The sequence below is a fragment of the Varanus komodoensis genome, unplaced genomic scaffold (assembly GCF_004798865.1).
Source record: "Varanus komodoensis strain SLA01 unplaced genomic scaffold, ASM479886v1 scaffold5, whole genome shotgun sequence".
NCBI lineage: Eukaryota > Metazoa > Chordata > Lepidosauria > Squamata > Varanidae > Varanus > Varanus komodoensis.
Window position 1 is genome coordinate 37,951,709 of NW_025336087.1, and position 19,809 is coordinate 37,971,517.

Here is a 19,809-nt window from a genome sequence, read left to right on the forward strand (position 1 = left end):
TTTGGGCGCGTGCGCGGCGCGGTCTTTGGACGCGGTGCGGTTCTCGGGCGCGGGCGCGGTCTCCTGCCAGGTGTTGTTCCTCCCGCCGGCACTCCCCCCTGCAGCACTTTGTAGCCGCCGGCCACCCGACGCCCCACCCCGTCCGGGCACACCTGCCACGTGTGCAGGGGCGTGGCAGGGCAGTCAGGTAGCGGCGGAGTCGGCGGCGCGGCGCAGTCTTCGCGCGGTCTTCGGGCGCGTGCACGGCGCGGTCTTCGGGCGCGTGCGCGGCGCGGTCTTTGGGCGCGTGCGCGGTGCGGTCTTTGGGCGCAGTGCGGTTCTCGGGCGCGGGCGCGGTCTCCTGCCAGGTGTTGTTCCAGGTGAGTTCCTTGCAAGTAGAAGAAAAGTGTGGTGTGTATACCTGGTGATATAATATTAATTTTGAAATTATTTTCCAATCCCAATGGGAGTGTTAGAAGTGAAATGCTATCTCATGCAAAGGGTTTGTTTATAGGGTAAACACAGTTGTATGTCATATGTTCATTATTTGTCAGAATAACATTTAAATGTTATTTAAATGTTTAAATATATTTAAATATATATTAAACATATATATTAAACATATACACACACATTTATATATTAAAACATACTTGCTTTGTGTAATTTTGCTAAGTGCATTCTTTTGATATGAAAGTAAAATAAGGTATATCTGGGTACATATAACACACCATGATTTGTTGTTGTTTTCAGGAGTGAGTGTAGTTTTCACCAACTAGAATTATTTATGGTATTTGTGTGTATGTGAATGAATATATTTCCCTTTTTTATACTTTCCCTTTCTGCTGTCATTAGACTATGAGTATTTCCTGCTTATCAGTTCAGTGTTTTGATAGAATAGAATTGAAAGGGATCCAGCCTGTATGCTATTTAGTCTAACTTTTTGCTTAGAAGATGGTTTGGCCTGATCCCGAGTGCATCTCCAACAAGTGCCATGTTAGCCACAAAAACTTCACAGGTAAGAGCAGGATATTGCATTACTATGCTTTTCTGAGCATTAGAATTTTAGATTGAACTTGGAACATTTTCCTCCCTGAAAGCCACATAACCAGTGGATCTAAATGCAAATACTACCTGTGATAGTTACTCCACTCTCTTTTCCAAACATTTCAAGGCTTTGGATGATGGAACATACTGTTACAGTTTTTAAAAAGATATTTACATCTCACCAGTAGAAAATTCTGCCTCAGCTATAAAAGCCTTCCATTGGAATAAACCCTCAAAACTCAGTAGCTTGATTCCTGGGGATATGCTTTGGTTTGACATCTTCACTAGGGACAACCTTTGAAAATGATAAGCAAATAAGATATTAATGGAAATTATCTTAATTAAGGAATTAGATTAAGGAATTCATTATCTTTACCAAGGAATTTAAATTTTATTCTTTAGTATTAAGAGTTTGCATAATGTTTCTTAAATAAATATTCATGGTTATCATTCCTAATAGATAAAAGTGTCTTCTCCAGCTCTCAAGATCAGCCCATATTCCCCTAAAATTCACCCCACAAGCAGGAACACGTTCAGGAAATTCCCCAAATTGACTCACAAACAGGAACAGAAGCGATGCAGCAATCTTCTGCCTCTAGTTCTTCCTCTTCTTTCTGACTTTCTAGATTGATTCTAATGTTACAGGCCACTTGCTAAAGGTTCCTTGCAGTCACAAATAAAGTATGAATCTAAAACATACTATGTTTTAACAGTTCTATACAATCCGTAGCCGAAGCTCTTAGGGTGGTTTGCAACAATAATAATAGAATCATATGCTTAAGTCACCCATCCAGATTCTAACCAGTCATGATTCTGCTTAGCTTCCAAAATATTGCAACCTTTTTTCAAAAGCATTTTGCACTGTAATACAGTAGTCCCCCAAAATTCACGGGGGTCATATTCCTAAAACACGAATTGTGAAAAACCGCGAATTTGATGCCGGTGATGGGTGCCGGCCGCCAAGGTGGTGCGGACAGGAAACATGGGCTGGGGGAGGGGCGGCGGGCGCATGCGCATGGCGCAAGACAGGAGCAGGGGTGAGGATGCACGGAGATCGTTTTCTCCGAGTGAGTCTAAACTCGGAGGAAACAATCTCCTTGCGAGTAAGCCGCCATACAGTGAGGCGCCGGCTTACTCGCAAGGAGATTGGCTTGGACGCGCTCGGAGAAAAATCCCGCGAAAGACAGAAGCCGCAAACGTTGAACCGCAACTTGACGGGGGTATACTCTACTTTGCAGTCCTGGCAAAGTATTACAGCAGACAGATCCTCCTGTCCTTTCTTTATGCTTCCATCAAGTCAAACTATCCCAAGTGTGTTGTCTCATTCTTGCTAACCACCTACTCCTAGAGAGTAAGCTAGTGAGTAAACATTTCTCCTTAGCAACCTTAGATTGGTTCTTGGTGTTGCAGATTGCCTCTTGCCTCTTAAAATTCCATGTTTCACATTGTCAAGATTTTCCCGGACAGATTTTCTGTATACTTCATGAGAATATTGCCTCCTTCAGCAATATGACTCCCACCTCTGCCCAAGGTTGTGCAAAATGAAGACTGCTGACTTTGTAGTGACCTCCCATTTATGGAATGACCTTCTTACTATGGCCTGTCTGGCACCAAGCTTGTTGTCTTCATGGTGCCAGGTTAAGATGGTCCTTTACACCATCTGTATTACACTTTTAAAGATATACTTGACTATTGAGGGGCTTGAGGCCTTTATCTTTTGTAGGGTTGTTCTTTATTGCATATTTTAGCTGTTTTTATTTTTTAATGTTCCTTTTGGTAAGATTTCCCCTGTCCAGAGAGTGCAGTGGTATTGTAATGAAAATGATGATGATTTCCTTACCTGGTACCTGACTGACTTTAGGATTCAGCTTAACATCTGTATTCTTGCTCTGTTCAAGTTCATGTTCCAGCAGCACAATGTACGGACACATCAATATTTCAGCATAACCCTCATGGCCTCAACCTCACTCTAATATCCACCCCCCCTTCAAACCAAAAATAGTTGTTTCTTAAACCTTTTCTCATACAGTGTGATTTAAACCATCTATAAATCTTGTAGCTCTTTAAGGACAGTCAGTGTTAGTACTGATTTATTAAAGCAGTGCTATTTTTCTGAAATATACCTCAAAGTAGTTTTTTTCAAAGAATGAAATGTGGAATAGTTCTATTTCCTAAACTTTGCTGTACTTGAGGAAAGAGAATGTCAGGTTATGAAGCAAATCTATCAGTTTGCTTTTAATCTTACAAGTTGTTAGGCTAAACAACAAGAACAGATGGGAAAACAAATTCATCATGGTACTGTGTTCATCAGGGCATGAGAAGGAATTTAACCTTAAATAGATTGGATCTAGTTTCATGGCACTTTCATGAATATCTTAATAGCATGTGAAGTACCTCTCTGGTGGGGAGCCTGGGAAGAGCAGTACCTTGGAATTATGATAAGCAAATACCTTTGTTTCCACAATAGAAACAGACTGATTAATATTCATATGTAATATAAACTAACTTTGACAGAAGGTCCAGGTGCCTCATGACCCTCAGTTAATTGAGTGAATTATTTTTGACAGTAATTAATTCTCCTGTTGCCCCTGCTGTCATTGGTATTTATGGTTTCCCAGCTACATTTAATTTAGAAATGTGTTTTTATTTTGAATTCTAATTTGCTGTTTCTCACTTTTCTGCAATTGGAGGAGCAAGTCACTGCTCAGTAGGAGGATGAGGGTTGTTGTTCTCTTCAAAATTTATTTAGAGTGCAGTTGTGCCATGCAAAAACAACTTTCATTTGAAACAACTTGAATAAATACAATGGACAATATAAAGGCATTAATATGTTCCTGATCAGGGATGCAGGTGGCACAGTGGTTTAAACTGCTGTGCTGCTGGGCTGGTTGATCAAAAGGTCACCTGTTTGAATCTGCACAACGGGGTGAGTTCCCGTTGCTCTGTCCCAGCTCCTGTCAACCTTGCAGTTCGAAAGCATGCAAATGCAAGTAAATGAAAAGGTACCACTTCGGTGGGCAGGTAACAGCGTTCTGTGCACTTCGGTATTTAGTCATGCCGGCCACATGACCACGGAGACTGTCTGCGGACGAACGCTGGCTCCCTCAGCTAGGAAACGGAGATGAGCACCGCCCCCTAGAGTCAGGCATGACTGGACTTTAATGTGAAGGAGAAACCTTTACCTTTACCTTTACCTTATGTTCCTGATCGGTTATGTTCTTATATCATCACAATGCAGATGCTTCTATTCAGATTATCCAGCCTGCCAAATGCTGAATTTCTGAACTTACCTCCCATTAGTTACCTCCCATTAGTTAGAAATGGAAATTGGAAGAAAAACTACAGCCCCTAAAGAGGTTGTTCTTGTGGTTTTTGTTTGAAGAGTAATACTTGAACATTTTTTCTAAAAGTTTATTTGGCATACTTAGGTCAGTTGAATATTTACTGGCGTATGTACTTGAACTTTGAGGAGAAAGGAAAGGAGAAATTACAATCGTGTTTAACAAAACTTTTCAAACATTTTTTCAATCAATTCATTATTTTATTAGTAATTTGATAAAATTTGCAATGTTATAAACCAGAGGTTTTGGTCAGATTTGCTATATGGCAAATCAGATGGTCCTCTTTTGTCTTGATTCCAGACATGCCATGCAATGTCCTTCAGGGTCATTAGGTCATCGAAATTCTTAGCTTTCTCTCCATGTATCCCTCCTCAGTTTTAAGTATGTCTTTGGCCCTTGCAGTATGGGAAATATGATAGAAAATGTGAAAGCACAGTATTCTGCCAAGGTATTCAGTAAGAAGCAAGTGTGCTTCTGCCTCCCAGTGTTCTAGCCCAAGGATACATAACCATGTGGCTTCCACAAGGCAGCCCCCTTGTGATGAAAATGGCCCTAATGATGGCAGAGAAACATCACTGGTGGGGCGGGGTGACCAATAGTTTTAACCTTCTCCTCCACCAAACAGGAAGCAGCCCAGATTGTCCTTCCTTGCATTGCTAATGCTAACATGGCAGTTGCACTTTCAGAAAGAGGTCTCCCCTTCCTTCACTGGCTCTAAATCAGCTTCTCCCATCCTAGCAATATTGTCCAAGATGGTTGGCTGGAACTGGAAAGCTATTTCAGTCATCTTAAACTTTCTCCCACCGTGTTGTGTGTAAACAAGTGTGCATACTCATATGAGACCTGCCCCTTTCCCCCCACCACTGCTCCAGCTAACATCAGGTGTAGCCTCTGGGCTGAAAGAGTTAAACACCCCTTTCTAGCCAGTCAGTGGAAGCTGCTGTCCTGATTATTTAATTCTTGTTGACCAGTTGCATATCAAGAATGACTGTGAATTGGCCCAGATTGGCAGTCATAATCAAAATGAGCTCTAAAATAGAATAATTTGAAATGTTCTCTCTGTGGCATCTCTGGTCTATTTGCACTCTGTTTAAACCTCTGTGTGGTTTTGGAATCAGTGACTTTATCTAGGGAAAGTTGCTTTGCAGCAGTGAATAGGTGGATTGAATTTCTTGATATCTTGTTCTTTTTTTTAAAGAGTCTAGAAATAACATTCCTTTTAAAGTACAATTGATTTTCCTTCAGTGATGAAATTACAGTCTTGAATGTCAGACTAGGCAGCTGGTAACCAGTACTATTTTTCCACATAGCCAGGGAAAAAAACAATTCTAATCTTAGATCAAAATTTTGGTTCAATATGAGACTTTGATGCTGCACTGCTTTCACCATAGCGTTCAGGTGAGGCTAGAGAAGATAGCATTTTGATTGCGAAAAGGGTTGCCCCTTTTGCTGACAACAACTCTAACACCATGGCTGCAGGCCTCTTCACATCTGTGGTGTCCCTTCCTTGGGAAACCCTGCCCCTGGTGTGCTGTGCTGCAATGGCAACCCATATGCCTAAGGTAGCAATAAATAGCCTCACAGCTCCTGCGCTGCCCGAGTGGCAGCCTGCAGTGAGGCAGCAGCTGAAGAAGTGAATAGGCTGAGGTAGTGAGGCTTAGGTCTGGCTTACCTACTTATGGCTGACAACCTAACATATGCAGTTTACTCTAATTCTGCATGAACTATTGAAATTAAATGTGCACATATGCACATTTAAAACATATGCAAATGTTTAACAAATCTGACTATTCCATTTTCCCAAGATCCATATACAGTAGTGTTTACAGCAAGTATGTACATGTAGAATTCCACATTTTTGTATACTGGTGTGAGATCTTCTTTGGAATATGTTGCATTACCCTGAGACTGTGTTCTTAGGCACATATGTTTTTTACTTTTCCATTAGGAGTTACTGTATGTGTAAATTGGTTGAGGTTTTAGATGTAAGGTCCCATAGGCATAGAATAGATGGTTCAAAAAACCTGTCTGAAAGAGAACAAAAATGTTAAATTCTGTCACACAGACAACTCATATAATGCTCACATTCTCTCTGTGTGTGCACCTCTTAATACAAAGCTAGAACACTTGAGAAGAAAGGTTTAAAGCAACAGCAAGCAACAACATCCAAAGGGTTTCAAGTATATAAATGCAATTAACATTTATGAAGGGAGAAGGTCTATCTCAGCTTTGTTTAACAAATGGTTGTTACATGGATTAATAGTTGTTGTTGTTAGAGGCCCATTAGGTTGCTAATAATATACAGCCATCTGAAACAACATAGTCATCTGGGATGTTTACACCAGCTGTACTCATGCTTTCACAGAACCACTGCATCCACTAATCAATCATTCTTTAACTATTTATTGTATTCCATATTTTACCATAGCTAATATAAAAAACAAATGACACATCTATTGAAACACTGCTATAGCTTTTGTTTTACTGATACCCTCTGTCTTGAAAGCAGAGTTTTTGTCATGGCACTTGATTCATTACAGTGCTTGATTTGTTCTTTGTTTTATATGCTGGAAATTTCTCAAGTGTTTTGGTTTTAGTCAGCTGCTAAGTATTATTTGTTAATCTTTCCTTCCCATCTTTATATCACTCTCCTATGCTTTCCTATCAGCCAAAGTTTGCTTTTGTTATTGACTGAATCTAATATTAGGGCAAATAAGCTTTCTGTGGACAGCTATCTGAAAAACAGTGTTGATTTCTTGACACTGCAGGATTACTGGAAGGGATTAGATAAACTAGGATGGCAAAAGAAGGCAATGCTTTATAGTGGCTCTTTGATACCATTTGTTCTTGCAACATTTCAGTCCATATTGATAATGTTCAAAGATTTTCACAACCTGTAAACAACCTATAAATGTTATCTGTAGTTTTTCCTAAGTGCCTGGTCCAAAACAAGCTGTGAATGGATTGTCCCATAGTTGCTGGAAAACTCTGTTTGTAGTCTTGGAACTTGCATGTCAATTAACTTATTAAGAAAAGCTGGTGGAATTATGGGAGTTGTAGGAGTTGTTTGGACTAGGTAAATAAGATTTTATGCTAAGTTGGTCAATTTGTTTCCTGGGCATTCCAGTCCAGTGAGCACCAAATTGTAGTAGGTTCAGAAACAAGTATTTCTTAGTAATCTCAGAAGTGGTATCCCTGAGAATTTAAGTATTTCCTACTCAGTGTTGATATTGCAGGAAGGGTCTTATTATCCTTTGATAATGAAAAGATAGAAAATGAAAACATTGCTATGAAAACATTGCTACCATATATATATATATTTTTCTGTAGGTAAAGGGAAAAATCCCTTCTCTGTCTAATATTGTAATAAGTCTTATAATACCATTAATGGCAATTAAGATGCTCTGATTTTAACAGTTCAGTCATTGTCACACACAAAAGGCCCTTGCTTTAAGTTTATTATTGGAAAAAACAGGAAGTTTCTAATAGAACAATGAAAACTTATTACACAGTGTTGAATGAATTGATTTAACACTTAGGCTGCCAGCTCAGTAAACTACCAGTTGCTGCTTTAGTGCCCCTATTTTGGGTCCTCAGGTTTTCCAGGGGGTTTTTTGGGGGCGGGGTGGAGAATCATCTCAGGAGTTGCTTTTAAATGTCACTGTATAACTCATCACATGTATTTAACCACCTCATTTTACTGCATGCCCAGCACTTTTAAAAATCACTTAAATATACTCAGAGTTAACAGTTATTGATTTCTAAATGGATGGACCTGAAGAACATTTTGCTTTCTTGGAACAGCTTCTGGCAGACACATGTGGCTTGAGAAGCTTGGTTGGGCTGGATTTCCCACATGACCCTTCATATGTAAAGAGTCATGACTGAGTGGCTGGAATTGTTCAAGTGGGAGGGGGGCAGCAAGGGTTCTATTCTCTCAGTGTATGTGAGCTGAGAAAAGATAATGAAGCCCTTTGTACCCCCTCCAAAGAGCTGCATTTCAGCAGGAATTGGCTGTGCAGCTGCAACCCTGGCAACTAGGCCGAGCAGAAAAGAATTAGGGCTGTCTTCCAAAATGCGAAGCAGAGTGTGTGCTCACGTTTGCAGATGAGGGAAATGCCAAACTTCAGTGATAAGCAAGAGCACCACCTTCTAAAGCAGAAGGGTAGACAAAGAAGGGTGTTTTCTTTGTTTTTAAATATAAAATAGTCTCTCTCTACTGTGGCTAGTTTTTCTGCCATTTTTTTAAAATAGTTAATCTCCTTATAAGGCACTTTTAGCAGGACCCTAAGAACTTTGCAACTACCTGAAGTAGATTTGCACACATGTGACACTTTAAAAACTCCTCATTTTGGTTCCTCATTAGGACGTGTAGAAAATGCCTATTCTGTCACACTGTGTGAGTGAATGACTTTCATTTGGTCAAAATTATAATTTTTAAACATGTGATACATGCAATGAGCTATATTTCTGTGTTCCTCATTTTCTGTTCTGTTTCTTAATATTCATATATCTCATGCTGTTTTTTAACCCTGGTAGGGAACATCTATTGTAGCATAAAGAATTTGTGACAAATTTGCTTGTGCAAAAATTATCTAGGAATGTTTCATTGAAAATAAAATGTATGTCTTAAGCCACATGACTTGCTGTTTATATAAGCACTGATTTAATCAGGACAATTGTAGTGATGTGAATACAATGGCCTTCATTAATTACCCAGCTGTTTAATGTGATTCAGCAAGCATAGTTGCACCACAGACTTGGTGGAGGGTGAGATGGATGTACCATATCTTTTTTTAAAGCAAGCATTGAATGACATTACTTTATGCCAAATGATCTGTGACTGAGTGGCATACAAATGAAGTTTTGGGGGAAATGCTGCTGAATGTGAATGAAATTATAGATGGCACCTATAAAACAATACATCACACTGTTACGTTTTTTCAGTACATCACTTGTTAGTAGGCAGAACTGAATCTAGTGATGGACTACTTAGCTCTTCTGGTATTCTCAGGATAGACTATATGTAAAACCACAGGTAACTTTTAGGAACTTGGAATAACATATTCTTTGATAATGTTGCCAGACTTCCTTGCAAAAGCAGTGAAGATCAATAGTGGCTTACAAATGTCCAGATTTTCCTTACTCATACCTATGCTATCAGTTCTGTGGTTCTTTGCCACAATTTGAACAGGTCGGCTTCTATGAAGATCAACTGAGAAGTCAGGAATACAGTGCTTTTTGTAAGAGCCCTTTGCAAAGCCTCATTATACAAAGTTTGAAACAGGTTTTACCTTTGATTGAAATGAAATAATGCAAAATTTAAAAACTGCAAAGCCAGTTTGAAAGCTCCATAAAGGGAAAGACTGCTACTTATGAAAGCCAAATGCTTGTCTACAGATCCTTGCCAACATTTTGGTTGTATCCAACAGTATCCATCGCTAACAGAATAGATTCCTACCCTGCACATCCCTCTAGCCTCCCTCAAATCTACTCCTAAAGGTTCTGGGGATCCTTAAAAACACATTTGTGGGGGCTTTGGGAAGGTTAGGAAGGAGGAGTCCCATTGCCTGACTGGGTCTGCTCAGGAGTCATTCAGTGGAACCCTTCCCACATCTGAACACATAAGGGATGTGGTGGCTTCAAAGCTAGAATTAGCTTTTGCATGTAGAAGAAGAGGATCTTGCTATTTGAACAGTATAATCTTGCAATCTCAGTACTATGCCTTCTTCTGCCTTAGTTTCATACTGTATGAAATGCAGGCAAATAGCCCTGGCCTTTCAGCTTCACTTGCAAAAGTGCTAGTTTTGGACCACAGTATAGTTTTTGGAAGTATGATGGTAAATATCTAGCCACTACACTCAATTCATGTCTGAAACATTGTCCCATGCAAGTTTCTCTTTTATCTCTACTAAATGCCAACATGAGCTGCATGGTCTGCAATGTGGGATATGTGCTTCTGAGTTCATGATAAGAGACCTGTCTTTGAACGTCATCTGTTTGGCTGACTTCCTACATCTCTGGCTTACTTTAGAGAAGCTGCTATCAGAAGCACTTGTAGCTTTCCACATGAATTGTCTAAAGGTATGCACTGACCACATTTTTTAGGCTTTGAATGACCACCTTATCTTTTCAGAAATCATGGTGCAATTTCACAGGTAATGGAAACAGCTAGATACAGTCCTGCTGCAACATAAAGTTATGTGACTGTTACCCTTCATACTGTTTTAAAATATGGCTGAACATGTTCTATTGCAGTAGAGAAGTAGTCCTTATTTGCCAAGGGACACTCAGGATGTGTGCATTTGCATGTCATTGTCATTAAAAATAATTTACCTGAACAAGTCAAAAGATCAGCTATAAAAAGAAAGAATATGGTGAGCATTGTGGCATAGTTCTTAAGAGTGGGGACTCTGGCAGTCTGGGTTCTAGTCTCTGCTCGGCCATGGAGCCAACTGGGTGACTCTTCAGTCACAGACTTTCAGCCCAACCTACCTCACAGGGTTGTTCTGGAGATAAGATTGAGAGCAGCAGCAGGGGAATTATGTAAGCTGCTCTGAGTCCTTAAAAAAAATCAAAAACTGGGATAATAGTCCAGTAAATAAACAGAATTGCAATACATGAATCCACTTGTTAATGTCACATTGTTTCTATTATCCTGTTATCTTATATTTATTTTCTCCACTTTCTGTATTCTGGACTATGTCATTTAGCTTCTCTGCATCATGGATCCACTACCCAGTTCCCGGTGTGCCTGTGCATGAAATTTGTAATTTCAGTCAACTGGCAGCTGCTTCTTGCTGCTGAATAACTGACAAGTCCATGTCAGGACAGCGGTTGAGCTTATCAGTGACAATATTTTTTCCACATACACAGTGCAATATAGACAGTTTCTTTGGACAGCATACAGGTCTATTCAATAAAATTACATATAGAAAAGCTTAAACCGTCAACAGGTTTTGAAACCTAAGGGCAACAGTTAAACATTGTATACATTAAAGATGAACCATATCTTGTTGCTGGACAAAGAAACAGACCCACTAAATATTAATCTCTGTGATTAATGTTTCAGGCATATCTTTTAACTATAACATTTAAGAAGATCATTAAGCTACAACTGAAGTTTCATTGCACAGTTGAGGAAGTACAGACAGCTTCACAACTTAATTGAAAGTAAGACTAAAACCCGGCATTTTTTTTTTTTTTACTTGTGACTTGCTGGAATTTATTATTTAATTAACATGTACATAATTAGGCTAGAAATGGGCTAGAAGTACAATTATAGAATAAAGCAACCTTTCCTTACTGGAGCTGTTCAGTTCCAACTCCCATCATCCTTAGCCAGCACAGCCAACTACATGACAGTTGGACTGCAGTGCCTCCAGAGAGTATTAAGTTGATGAAAACTTGCATAAAAGATAGGTGGAAGTAACACACCTTAGGATATGGCAGTTTTCATCGCCGGGTGGAAAAAGAACTGAACTTTCGAAGCTGTTCTTTTAGTAGGAAAAAATATGGACTGAAATGTGTATATCCCTATAAGAGTGGTCCAGAAAATCAAATAAACTGATAATTTCCAGAGACCCTGACTGATCATCTTTCAAGGATAAGGGAATTCATATGACTGCAGATCTATTCCCTTTCTCATTGTGGAACTGGGAGTGTGTATTCTATGTAAAATTAATGTTGCAAAATGGGTGATTTTTCCTAAAAATTCTGCTCCCTTGCAAAGCATTAGCCTTGTATATTTCACTGTAAATTTTGTTGATCTCAGTATTACTTAGTAGCCTTACAGATGCAAGAATGGTCATGCACTGAAGGCCAGGGAGAGTTGGTAAAAAATATATGGAAGTATCTGCTCTGTTAACATGAGGAATGATAAAACCATGAGTGCATCATTGTTTTTACTAGACCTGTTATACTTTTAAATTCTTCAGTATCTGTCAGGGTGATGTGGAGTACTGAGCTAAAATAATGTTTTCTTCAGTTTATAACTGTCAAAATTTTCACAACATGTTAACTAAAACTGACTACCTTTTCATAGGAGTTGATCATTATTTTGCCCAGACCTGTATTAGCAAGTGCTGATCTCGCCAAGGTCAGAATTCCTGCATCTACTTAAATAGAACTGCATCCATTTTGTCCTAATGGATGTTATCATGATATCAATAGCCAGAAATATATGCTAATACCTGAATAGCCATCTATAATTGCCGTATCATATTAGATGAACTTGAGGAATAATTGAATTTGTTTATAGAGTTAAACTTACTTGGGGCAAAAGTTATAATATGAACAGTTTGGTTAGCAAGCAAATTGTAGGTTATGCAGTTAGAGTAGAAGCAGTAAAACTGTCATATTTAAATCTGTTTTACTGCCCTCTTATGTGCATGCACAGCAGTTTTACAGTGGTGCTGTGGCCCTTCCCCCTCTAGAGAACAACTTGTGGTGAATGGTGCTGAATTCTTATATGAAATGGCAGCCAATTCTCAAAGCTATTATTATCTCATGCCTTCCAGAACTGGGAAGCAGTAGCAATATGAGAAGGTACTACCTTTTTGTTCGCAAGATGAGGTAAGGAGAAGAAAAGTGATGATTTTACTTAATAGAATAGCGTAGATCTGGTTATACCCTCTTATTAGATAAATGTTGAATGCTTTTGTGTTTATAGATGAGAAAAACAAAATCATAACTGTGCCAGTTGTTTGTGTTCAAGCAATGCATTGCTACAAAAAGGATTTGGCTGAACTATTCCACATCTTTGATATGCTTTCTAAACTTCCTGTGCTATGTCTACAGTTCACTGATTCTGTTAATCAGTAATGCATGCAACATATAAGAACCTCAAAAACACTTCTGAGAAACATTTGTGTCCCTACTGACCCAAACACTGGCATCCAGGCTACAGAAGAAAGGTACAAAGGCATAAATCCCCCAGCATCTTCCAACTTGAACAAGAATGTTGACTTTCCCCCCAGAAATATTTGCTTTCTTTAAAATCATATCCACTGATATGCAATACTTTGCATGTTTAATTTTTTTTTGTTCAACTTTTCCTTCTTTTTAGAAGAGTAAGCTATAGATAGATTTAAAATCCAGGCTGAAAAGTAAAAATAAGTTGTGTTCTTCTTAAGAATTGGAAATTGACTAGAATTCTTCCTCTTTCTTGCTTTCCCATCACCCACACAAAATATCTTAAGTTGGAGTTTAACTACTACTACTAGTAGTACTACTACTATTCATTCTGAATCAAATGTGTAAGCCACTATAAATATCAGATCTGTTTGGCTTTCTGTGCTTGCTGAACTGAGCATAAATTCCATATGTGAATTTACAAGTGGTCATCCATTTTTAAAGAAATTGAATATTTCTAATACCAGATTAGATGTAGACCTAGTCATATAACAGACTCACTGATATCAATGCTATGCAAGGGAGTCTTGACCATTGTTTTCAGTTAGTCTATTTTAACGGTGCTTCCAAACAAGGAATTGCCTTGATTCATTTTTGCAGAAAGGAAAAAGAGAAAGATTTGTGCATTATTACATGGTACCAGATACTGACTTCAAATTGCAGCCCTTTTGCATTTTCTCAATGCTTCCATCTTTCTTCTCCCTCTCCACCAAAAACCCATTAAAAAGAGACAGCTAGATGGACTGCATTGATGGCAATTGATGGCAAAAGGAGAGGGGGATGGCAGAGGATGAAGTGGCTAGTTGGAGTCACGGGGCAATGGGTGTGAGCTTGGGTGGACTCTAAAGGATGGTGGAGGACAGGAATGCCTAGAGGAATGTTGTCCATGGGGTCAGGCATGACTTTGCAACTTACAACAGCAACAGATGGACTTCATAGTGTCTTTTGATCAGTAGTATGAGGAATTGTATTTGTGGAAATAACCTAATTATTGGGAGTGATTCCTGATTTCACTAAGAAAAAAAGACATTGTGCAGCTATTCTTCCTAGCCTTCTGCTATAATCACTGAGTGATTTATTTAATTCGTTATATAGATGGTAAGTAATTTGTTTAATTGCTTATGTAGATGGTAGGAAAGAAAGTCAAAGCAGAGGAATGAGTTGTAGATACGTGCCTTTTTGTTTGGAATTTTTAAAATTTCAAACGATATCTGACAAAATCCAGGAACTAATCCTTTTTTGTTTGTTTGTTTAAAGACCTAGTGGTTTGCTTTTGAGCTGCTAGCATGTTTCACCTGAGACTTTTTTGAAAGGTTGCTTGTGTAACTAAGGAATGGTCCTGTTTAACCAAAAAAAGTTCACTTTTTATGAATAAACATGATGTTTGCCAATGATCTATTAATGCTGTACATGGAAAGGAAGATGAGGCATGTTGCTCTTATTAGATAAAATAGTGCTATCTGTAGAGCTGCTATTTTCTAGGAAAAGTAGACTCCTGGATGCATCTTGATATGAAAGGCTATGAAAAAATGAATGATTCTCAATAGTACTGTGTGTGAAAATCCATTGACATAAATGGAACTTGTCCATGCATTTCTTCTTTGCAGCTTCTCTATTTTGTTAGGAACAATGGAACAAAAAAGCTGTGCAAAATGGGACAGCTGGTCAGGTTTTGTAGCAGCCAAACTGTGCTGGGGAAGAGATGGAGACATGAGTGTGTTAGTGAGAAGATGGTGCCTATTCTTACTGGTGTGTTCTGCTCTTCCTCAGTCTATCTTCGACTTTCAGATTGGAATGCTCATCCTTTCTCCAGTGGGCAGCTGTTGCTGATAACATGTAGAAGGAGTGTCCTTATGCAGTGTCCAAAAAAAGAGGAAATGTGTTGACGAAAAAGAGGAGATAGATTTTTAAGAAAATCTTATATATGCTCATTTATGTGTAGAAATGCCAATGTTGGAATACTTGTGTTTAATTATATAATAATATATCTTGACACAGTGGGGTAACCTGTTTACTTGTTCAGTCCACTATCCAGGTGCTGAATATTGGTGACTGACTTCAAGGCTCCTGTTCTCCCTTCTAAGAATTCTTTATCTGTCAACTGGGTTTGGACTGACTGGACAGCTCCTCAGATAGAGAGTTCCTTTAGATGCTATCCTCTGTTCCAAAAAAAAAAAAGGACGGGCGGGGACACATAGCCACATGCTTCAGAAACATGCTTCCAATACTCTTTGGAAGGTTGGAGGGTAGTTGCCAGAATTTAGGAACCCGTGACAATTAGATGCCTGGAAATTTGTCCCCTAAAGGATTTGTGTCATTCCTACATTTGCGTAAGCACAATCAGTACTGTAAAATGTAATCATCCACAACTAGATTTTTTTTTTAACAGCGGAAGGTCTCTGACCTAAGATTTGGGTTTGTTCCATTGGGTAGGATATCAAATGATGGGCACAGTATTAAGAATTAGGTAGATTTGTTATCAGAAAGTATCAAGAAGATGTGAATTGTACTTTTCCTTTTTACATTGCTGAGGTAAGGTGTCAAAGAGTAACCCTGCAGAAATATATGCAATCCATTTCAGTACCCGGAGCAGTGTATTTTTTCAGTTTACTGATGCTTTTTCTTCTTGGATATGTTCAGGTAATGTATGTGTACAGTCAACTTCAGGATATATTCATAGAAGGTACAGTAGCTGAATAAGGTTCAAATAGTACATTTGGTTTGATCTGCAGCTTGATCTTGTTTATTCATGAAAGTTCTGTTAATTTTGCAAAGGCTGAAAATATATTTACTATTTCAGGTTCAAGCTATGTTCTTAAGCCAAGTTCCAAAGAACATGTCCATCCAGGGATACTTTGGGTATGATGTTTCTTACACAGCAGTCTTTATTGAGGCAGCTTCCATAAGCATTGTTCACGCCTGATTTATAGAGAAAACGGTGAACAATTTGGACCTGTAATCCTAAGCTGGAAACAGCTTCCATAAATGTAGTGGGACTTAGCTTCACTGTTAATGGTTTGGATCTACAATTAGTCACAGAGTAGACCCATTGAAATCAGTGGGATTTAAGCAAGAACAAATGAATGTTTTATTTATTTCAATGGATCTGCTTTAGTCTAAGCTTAGCTAACTCTGGATCCTGCCATTATGCATAGAATAAGAGTGCTAGTGAAGGAATGCACTCTACCATTTCCTGGAATTCCAGCTTCAGCTGCATAATGGGTATAGTTGCTTTACCAAATATACAGTAGTTCACCAATGATATAGTAAACAGTGTAGTGGAAGAAGGAAGGACTATGTGCTATGAAGAAGCTGGGCTGATAGGAAGAAACTAATGCAGTTATTTGTAAATAGAAAGTTGCAAGGAAGCAGATTGTTGGGAGTGAGAAAAACAGTTGTTCTTGGCACGCATTCTCAAGGCTTCCTGGCTGGGAGGAGCAGGAGGAGGCCTCAGAACATGGGCCAATTTCAGATGTTGAGATGAGAGAAGCGGAGGCTTATCTCAAGATCAGTCTCTCCAGGAACTCAGGCAGCCTCTGAGAATAACCAACCAGGGCTGTACAACCTTTTGGCTTCTTTGAGCCACATTGGAAGAAGAAGAATTGATCAGGACCACACATTAAATACACAAACACTAACCAAAACTGATGAGCATAAAAAAGGTCTGTGCATAATATTTGTGATATCCACCACCACAGATAAGCAAAAAAGTCCTCACATAATAATCCTAATTATGCAGCACCCCATTTGGAGAGTCTTTTAAAATCATTGAGTAAGTTCCAAGTTTGCAAACCCTAATAGAGAAAATGAACATATCTAAGTAATAAAGCTTTGTTGATATTTTTGCTATTTTTATTATAAAATTAAAACATAAAACTAATGGGATATTTGACATGGTATTAGAGAAACTAATGCAACGTTCTTTGATTTGATGGAAGTAGTTGCAATTCTCAGTGAGTTCTCAAGGTGCTCATCTGATATTTTGGATCTAATTTTACTCTTAGTGTGCTTCATTCTTGAAAATAATTGCTCACAAATGGAAACCACACACCACTGTAAAACTGAAGCCATGTATGCATACAAATTGAGAGAGTATACATACATTTATTTTGCGTGACATGGTGACATGACATTGTCATCTACAGTTTCATGCTCAAGAACCACACAATCGAGTTCTAAAAAAAATCTCATAATGTTTTGAGTAAGTTTATGATTTTGTGTTGGACCACATTCACAGTCATCCTGGGCCGCATGTGGCCTACAGGCCGCAGGTTGGACACCCTGATATTCACTTATCAGGAAGGATCTGAGAACAGGGGAATTTCTGGTATGGCTCTTGACCCCATGATGTGACATCAGCAGAGGGGGAATGACCCAATTAGAGGATTGGCATGCAGAGAAGATGCATGCTGGTTTCCAAAAGGCCACTCCTGAATGGATGGGGCATAAACAAACCCATAAGGCGAGTTCCTTGAAGAAAATACTAGATTGGATTAAAAGGACTGTTCTGCGCATGCTCAGAGATTCTTTCTGGGTGTTTGTGCTTCTGGAAGATGCCTTGGCCAATAAAGGATGTTTTGCCAAAAAAGTGGGGCAAAAGGGGGCGGGGTCAGTGCAAAGGGAGGAAACCTAGCTCACAACATGGCCTTTTTGTCTAAAGCAATTTGCTTGGCGGTTAGGCATTTGGTAGTTGTGTCTTTGATTGATTAAAACAAACCACTAATGTAAAGTAGTAGTTTGGGAGAAAATAACCTAAGGTTTCTTTTATCTTCATGTCTTATATGATACAGTGATTTGACATCTCCCAAATTCTGAAAGTACGTAATGAGTATAATCAAGTTTCATGTAACCAAACATGTTTGTAATTATAGAATCTAAAGGACACATTCCTATAAACTGTTCAGGTACTTTGGCTTACTATTTCTTCCTCCTGTAATAAGGCTACATTAAATTATTGTGTGCTGTTACTTCTGTCAGGATAAAGCTATAATAACATAAATTATCATACTAAAAGTCTGCCCCATACTTAAGTACCTGCTATTATTTAAAATAATATGGTATTTTATCATGGGAATCACTAAAATTGTCAGATTCCAGTTTGTCATATTTGTGACACAATAAAAATTCAACTTTTTGTCTGAGTTTCTATCACTTTGCTTGTCCTTTCCATTGATTTGTTTCTCTATCATTGTCTCAGAACAGCTGTTCGTAGGAGTATTTTTTTAATTAAAACATGCAAATTTATTTGCTAGTGTTGCAGTATAGAAACTGAAATTTTCTGACTTGATCCAGTTGGGATGTACTAGTTAACTGGCTTAGGCTTTTGAATACTTTTAGATTAACTTTCCCCAATCCAATAGCTTTCAGTTTTGTTGGACTAGAACTGCCATCACCCTAAGTCAAGGCAGTTGAAATAAACCTAAGGAAACAAAGAAAGCATATAGAAGCAAAGTACTAAAGAGTGGCTAGTTTTTGTTTTTGCAGGGTAATAAACAGAAGCTCATCTGTTATCCTTAGGAATAAATCTTTGTTGAATGCAGAATGCAGGGAATACATGAAACTCCATTCAACAATGAAATTGATTTCTGAGAAAGACTCTACATAGATGCAGGGTGCTGAGATTAAACCTATTACCCTCTGTCCCTGTACCTGTTTTCTTTCCAGTTGATATAGTTTCACTCAACTGAACTATATCACATGATTTCCTGGCTTTTCAATATTTGTTAACGTTTTCACTTCCTCTTTAATAATACCATTTGTTTATGCCACATGAGGTTATTTTCCTCCATGGTTATTTTGTTTGCTACCTTTTATGAGGTCTTTAACTTCAAGGATCCATGCAATGTGTGAGCTCCTCTAAGTCAGTAACCTTGTCCTCAACATCAGTAGCTGTCGTCACCCTTCTAACCTCTCCTTGCAGCCCCCCATTTAGTAGCAGATTTAGGTGCAGTGGGTAAGGAGCAGCTGAGGTTCTTGCTTCCTAAGAGCAAGCTGTACTGTCATCACACCCTGTCTCTTCACCTCTTAGCACCACAGCTCCTCTGAGGGGAAGTGGAGAACACACATGAATTACTGCAGTTCCAGAGAGGGCCGCCAACTGCTCTCTTGAGGTGGCGAATACTACAATCGGAAACCAGCTGGCAGGGCTTTCTGAAGCACCCACTAGAGGCACTGCTGAAGTTGGCCCTCCTGCTGGGAGTGCTGGGTGCAGCAAAATTCACTACTCCATCCCTTGATATGTGCACATCAGTCATATTCTACCAGCTCTGACCCTGGGAAGGGGAAATCTGCTGAGGCTGATGGAATGATACCATTGGATACCACTCCTTATTTAGATAAATTGCCGATGGAATTTTCTTAGTCAGTACTCATTAATAAAGATAGAACTGTAACAACCCATTAGTTGTCTAATTTTCTGAGTAGCCTAGTCACCAAGATGAATTTGTGACTTTAGTTATTTCATGACATTCAAAAGGAAACATTGGAATATCCAAATTAGAGCTAAAATTTAAACCACTGCGCCACCTGC

The 19,809-nt window shown here is 38.9% G+C and overlaps 1 protein-coding gene across 3 annotated transcripts in view; it reads left to right on the forward strand.

The window, feature by feature from the left end:
* CDC42SE2 (CDC42 small effector 2) overlaps positions 1–19,809 on the forward strand; it is an 88,946-nt gene that overhangs the window by 27,783 nt on the left and 41,354 nt on the right. Inside the window, exon 1 of one of the 3 annotated variants that reach the window (XM_044446068.1) lies at positions 11,522–11,540. The exons of 1 other annotated variant lie outside the window; for it this stretch is intronic. The gene's annotated coding sequence lies outside the window, so the exon portion shown is untranslated. Of the gene's footprint in view, positions 1–11,521; positions 11,541–12,925; positions 12,942–19,809 lie in introns of those variants that run through there. One more of the 3 variants, XM_044446067.1, reaches the window with a different exon arrangement.